Raw genomic sequence first — 7,312 nt, 5'->3', positions numbered from 1 at the left:
TTATCTGACTTTAAAATACGTCAGCTGATTTTTCAGAATAAAACAGTCCCTACTGAAAAAAATACTGTTCCATCAACATGTGTTTTGTTTATTTTCTTGTCAAATTGTGTGTTTTATCGCAGTGAATTTGAAATATACACCTAATTGACATTTAGACAAGTTAATTGTTAATGTATTATTCAAACGGCGGAGTCATTGGTACTTCTTATTAATAACGAGAATTGCTGTTCGTATACGACGGCTAAACAAAACGAAGTTAATGGGGGCTAATTTATAAAAAAAATCAATCCACGAAGTTTTGTGATTTGGTTAACCTTTGCGCAGTACAACGTATTATATTGTTCCGCACACGGACTGTATTTTCGACCATTGCATATTTCCCAACCTCGACTTGACACTCTTATCCAAGAGTCTAGGCCCTAGTGATGTTATTATGAGCCTACAATAACGTAATTAAAGGTTCGGTTCATTTTCATACGATACATACAGTACTTAGTTGACGCATTAAATATGTTACAATTTGTGGACCATGTTTGAACTAGATGTTGTACTGTTGACTTGACGCAAAACATTAAATGTCAAGACCTAACACGTTTCAAGTATTTAATAATTTAGTTTACACAAATTACAGTACAGGTATTTGTTAGGTATTAATTAAAATCACACACAATAAAAAAAAAATTCAAGAACAAAATGTAACAAGATTTTTTAAAATCCTATTTTAAAATTTCCGTCAATCAGGGTGTAGAGGATTTTTCCTTTAGGCCTAATTTGTTTAAAAACAAAATAATTCAATAGATCATTACTGTACTTAATTGTAAAATTATAAAGCTTCGTGTTCATAAATATTATAAACAGACAAAATGTACGAATTATTTGAAAAGGGGTTTAGCAACAGATTCGTGTTCCTGCAGAGATCAAACAATGTGTCAATCGATACAACCTCATATCCATCACTCTTTGAACAGTGACTCGGTTGATTTTTTTACTTTTGAACTGTGTGCTAAATATTTAACCATTTTTCCAATTCAACATGTAGTAATTCCTACCTGCAACAATTTTGAAAACTATACGGGCCTACATATTAATTATTAGGGAAGTTTAATATTAAAATAATTTATCAAACACACGGGGTTAGATTGCCAAACTCCTGGCACGTGAAATGTTGGATTTTTGTGGAATTTTATTAAATTCGGATTCATTATTAAAAATGGAAGCAGTATAAAATGTCAATATGAACGTTAAATACAATCGAAAGTAGTTTATTCTATGGATTTCCTTTTGCGTTGAATTCTTTTCGGTTATTCGGATTTACTACTAAATAAATTCTACTAATGATAGTTCGCACCTTAAGATATCCTGAGATGCCTGGTGATAATCATGTTTCTATGAGAAATCAAAATCTTTGAAAAAGGTCATTTTAGTGTAAAATTTAATTAAGTTTAGTCTACATGACTTTATTTAAATTAAAAATCGTAACTTGCACCATTTCATTACAATGCCACGTTTAGAATCTGTTTGATTCCCCCAGGACTATTGATATTGAAAATTTCATCATCAACTAACTTAAACATTTTCCTCCCATCTAATGGAAACCAATTTTCCTAATTTATTGACATTCGGATGGTAATACAAACATCAATAATTCAATTTTATTTACATTCTTTGTTCTGGAGTACAAACAGATGTGTTGTTAATAAAGATATGTTGTTTGATCAGCACATTAGCGACATATGTGCCAGAGCCCAATATCCACATTGTAAATTGGCGATCTGCCGTTGGAATAAATAAACTTTAATAAAATCAAAACATTGGTTTGTGGGTCCACACAGAAGTGTTTATATACGTAATTAAAACATCACAGTATAAACGGCGTGAGACTTTCTCTCTCGTAAATTCGGGTTAAATAAATCCAACCAATCAATAAAGGTTTTTGAAAAGTCTTCCTGCTTCCTCATGTTTTGGAGACAATATTACACGGTTGTTCCATCTATCTAGGAATATAACAAATTAAAGACCTTCAGATGGAATTTTCTCCGTTTTAGAAAACTCTCTTTACCAAAATGTATGCAATTATTTTTAAATGACTGTTTTACTAGACAAATACATTTTACATGTAGTATGAGGAGGAGCTTCAATATATTCATGGATATTTGTAAATATTCACACTTATATCCGTGTGACTTTGGTTTACAAAATACTGTGAGGACTATAATGTTGTTATGAGGACTATAAATTTTTTACATGTAGAGTATGTGGAGGAGCTTCAATATATTCATGGATATTTGTAAATATTTACACTAATATCCGTGTGACTTTGGTTTACAAAACACTGTGAGGACTATAATGTTGTGAAATTCATCCATCATTTTGTTAACCGCATCGTTGCTGCCAAGGTCCAAACCATCCATCACATGAAAATATAATTTACTCAGGGGGACATTTTATCAAGCAAGAAATCATCCATAGTAATTGGTTTAGAGTCGCACCACCTTTATGTTCGTGATAATATATGAGTCTAAATGTTGTATACCTTATATTTTTATACTCAGTTCTTTAATTTATAAATCGCAAACATTTAAGAGGGCAACATGAGTTCTTAGATGAATATAAGTAATAGGTGGTTATCAGTGTAATGATCGTTAGTAATTTCAAATCACCCTTTACTCTTGTTTTATAGCTGTGAGTAAGTAAATTAAAAATATTAAATTCTAAAATATTATTGTTTGTGATAAATATCCTTGTGGCTTTCCAGGCTAATATTGACTGTATAAGTAACCGAACACTATAAAACAAAATTTAAAAAGAAATGGAATACAAAGAGAAATTAAATTGAGAATAAGGTAAATGGAAAAAGGTGTAAAATAATTTGACAGACCAGCCAATGCACCAGGGATAGCTGTAAGACAGTAGGCTCGTCATCTTACCACCCATCTACCCAATTATTGATTTTGTCCTAATGACATTACAATTACGAACAATTAGGCAAATTTGTATGGGTTTTGCAATGTGACCAACTATTTAGTTACAAAACATATTTATGGTATGTACTCAATCATATATACTCAAAATTCAACTACTGCATTTGTAAACTGTTTATATTTGTTTGTTTTGTTCATTTTTACATTTAATTAATTAATTTCTCTCTGCTTGAAAACGTTTGTATTAAACGAAAATTTGCACTCGTTCATGTTTCATTTTTAATCATTCTCTCAAGAAATCCTCAAGAACAATATATACACAGTTTTATGTATATATATATATATGTAATTATATATATATATATAATATATACTATTACCGTAGGTGGCACGTAAGACCTAGGCCCAGGAACGATTTGCTTTTTCATTTTGATGTCCCCAGAGACCAAAAACACCATTTATTTATATTTACCATATATTTTATATTTATATAGATTTATTCATACAGTATAATATATATAATTATGTGTGTGTGTCCGTGAACACATTAAGCCTAAAGTTGGAAAATTGTTAAATCACTACATTATTTAAAAACAGCATCAATTCTGCAGAGTAACTGAATATAAATTATTCTCATTGGATTTTTATTCAAATATTTCCATTAAATAAGTCACATTTATTCCTTATTAAAATAAAATTGTTAAAATAAAATTACTGAAATGAAATTATCTAGTTTTGCCGTTGTGGTGAAGGGTAGAAGTGATTTTATGAAATTTTAATAGTATTGAATAAATTAAATAAATTTAATTTTGATCGATTTGGATCAAAATATATCACTAAACAAGCATACTACATCAGTTTTCCTTTTTCCCATTAGTTTATATTCTCTGTAAATTGTAACTGTAGAAAAATGCTTTACATATTTTAGCTCTTGACAATAGTTACAATGACATTTTTTTCTTTTTATGTTTTATGAGTAAAATTGGGGAAACATTTGTTTTTATGCATTACCCGAATTCTCCGTGCTTATCTTGCGGGTTGAAAACTCCATCATTATCCAACTCTTCACATTCATGCCTTAGTTCATCAAAATTGGACCGAAATTGTACGAGTATTGTGTTTATGGACACATTAACCAAAGTTATACTTGAAAAGAAGTAGGTTCACAAATCATTATTTACATTTTCTTTCTACTTCACTCACAAATTACGGTAAAATCTACGGCTAAGATTACACAACATGTATGACTTTAGTGCAAATAACGTAAAGCGTTAAATAAAATCTCGATGCTGCAATAACAAGATTAACAAGTCTGCAATACAGCACTTGACGTAAAGATAAATGGTTTTGTCTGCAACATATTACCGTCGATCGGAACCCAATATTGGTTGGTATTGATGGTTAACGTTTTAACCCATATAATGTCAACGTCCATTCCAGTAGTTTAACACAAATTTGTCTGCTCTAAGGGATTATCTACAATCAATTCGGTACCAAAAGATTTTTCATCCGAAAAGAAAAATTATATTTTCATAACACTTAAGATAGTTTTTTGTAATTATGTATTTATTTGTTTTTGCCAACACTAATTCAAGGTAAAATAATTTGATAATAATTCAATAATTCAAGGTAATAAACGCATACCTCTGTTTTACTTTAGTTGAAAGAGTACTACTACCACTGCTCCTCAAATATAGTGTATAGTAAAGTGTCTACAGCTGAAACAGCTATCTCTGTCTACAGCTGTTGAATGCTGGTGTATAAGTATTTTTCAAGTCAAAAACTATATTTTACTGTCAATATCGGCTTTTAACTTTAAAGAGATTGTCGAATACTCTTTGTAAGTGGCTGTAAGAGTAAAGAGGTCTCCAAGGAAACCCAAGTAGCTTGTAATGAAAGCCTCAACGCTTGGTACGTTGGTAACAGGAGCATTTAGTTAATTAAATAACCTTTCAGATAATTATCTGAATCTTGAAAGTTACAACGTATTTGTTTGTGCCAAGTATGGGTGATCATAACAAAGTATTGTTCTGATGGTTGATAATACAGTATATTGAATTACTAATAACATAGTGGAGGAAAAGGGATTTGTTATGAGTTCAAGAGTTGCATATCTATAATAAACAAGTTATGTCCAGTATATTCTAAAAGGTCCCCTTCAATTTTGGAAGTAGATTTTTTTTGTTGTCTTTTTTTTATCAGGTCATAGAATTAGTTGTATTCAAGCCTATAAAAACCCCTCTCGGTCACTATCGGTAAGAACATAGATTAGGAAAGGGCCATCCCTGTGGTTCCTAGTCCCTAGTAGTACCCTTAATGAATTGAATACATTATCTAAGGAAAATGTGAATGTAAACATAAATGGGCTTAAGGTAAAACTTATCCTAGATAATCTTTTTGGAATTATATCGCTCCTGTCAGCTCTTGGACCCCCTCTACTATGATAAACCCAGATACCTAGATATTTTTGGCACCCGATATTTGAAAAAATCACACAAATCAGCAACCCATGATTAAACCTTACCTGAGTGCAGCTGAAAATATTTATGAAAACTGAATTCTAGCACCTCTAGTTTCTAGCTAATTTATACTATGAACAGACGATGATACCATTATCTCTCATTAAATTTTAGAGTAATTGTTACACTCTTCTTATAACCGACCTTTTTAATTTAAAACTATTTCCTAGATCGTATTCTTCTTACAACTGTTATAAATCTGTACAAGGATTTTAGTTACAAAACTACCTTACAGCATGTGCATTTAATATAACCAATAAATACAGAACCTCAACCGACTCTTGTCGGTTTTCTCAATTTAACTTTTACAGTGGGTAGTTTCATGAACTCAATAAGACTTTCTTCAAACCAAAAGAACAATTTTTTATTGGTATGTGTTATTAGATACAATAAAAGGTGTTAGTACAAATTGACTATCTTATGCATATCAAATATCTAAATATTGTAATTAATTGTGTTGTATACTAAGAAATACACAGACTTATTACTGATTTAAAATTGTATTCTTTAAACCATTGTATGTAGGCCCGATCGTTGCCTATAACAGTCACTCGCCAGGTCTAGTGTGTAGCTTATGAGGAGTCTCTGGTCTGTCGCAGAGCCGTGGAAGATGAATGAATGAAAATGCTTTTTTATTGAGGCGAACATTAGGACCACATGGAAAGATTGGGTAGAAGCACACAGATCCGCCACCGAAGTTGTGCTTGAATAGTTCAAGACCTGTTTGTATTGCAGCACTGGTGTCTACATTGACCCCACAATACGGCAGCCTCAAGCGGTTATTTCCTTGTCGGTGAAGTTAAAAGGATCGGTGAATTCTTGTAAGTTAAACCACAAACCAAGCTTTTTGCTACTTTTCACTGCAAACACACGGAAAACTGGTCCAAATACATCAAAGTATTGTGGAAGTTATGTGGAAGTTTTGGGGGTCATACCTATGACTATGTTACCCTCTCCCCCCCAGACAACAATCTGGGCAACATTCCCAGACAATAACGACTAGACTAGCAACACATCAAAAGATGTACTACACCATGTACATCATGTAGTTGCCACTTTTAACCTGTTCAACTGTTACACTGCAATAAAGCTGATAGGAGCAAATCAAGTACTCTTCAAACTTAATAGTTACATATTTATGGTGGTACCGTTTATTACAAAGTGTAGACAAGATTCATAAATTATAGTTATTTTTTTAGTATCGGTCCTAGCTGTTTTAATAGCATTGTTTTTTTTTAGTTTATTTCTGTTGAAAAGCACATACTTAAATTGCTTGCATTTTTAGTATTAATGAATATCATCATTTTAGTCATTTGGCACATTATTTTAGGAATACAAGTATGTTTTCAGGCTCCCATAAAACACAATATTAAGTAAATTACCACATAGCATTAGCCAAAATTTGTTATCCACGAAAATTGGTGCACAAATATATCAATAAATACCCTTGACATTCAAAGTGAAAACAAAATTAATAATTTCTGTAGAGTTACTATTCTTTGGAAAGTTTGAGACAAGGCTGCAGTCGTTACTTCTGCCGCCAGACACAATTAATTATTGACGGCTTGTCTCTGTTCTACCTCCCAATGCAGACTTGTCGAGTCGATGTTTGTTCAATCAACTCATCGTTGATTCATGGTGCTGTCTAATTCACCTCTGTCTCTAAAAAAAGTTAATGAGTAGAGAACATTGCTTTAGAGAAATTCAAATTGAGTAGGCAGTTTAGTGTAAGCAAATACATTTTTTAAACAAAATTGTTTAAATTTGTGTACACTTTTGACATGATTTCAGTTGTTAAATTTATTATAACATTTATTTAACGCACTCAATTATGGATTTATCCTTATGTATTGCTTGAATACGAATAAGAAT

Source organism: Macrosteles quadrilineatus, unplaced genomic scaffold (genome assembly GCF_028750875.1).
Source record: "Macrosteles quadrilineatus isolate MER2022 unplaced genomic scaffold, UCM_ALF_1.0 Scaffold_6__1_contigs__length_79288215, whole genome shotgun sequence".
Classification (NCBI taxonomy): Eukaryota; Metazoa; Arthropoda; class Insecta; order Hemiptera; family Cicadellidae; genus Macrosteles; species Macrosteles quadrilineatus.
This window is presented reverse-complemented; position numbering follows the sequence as displayed.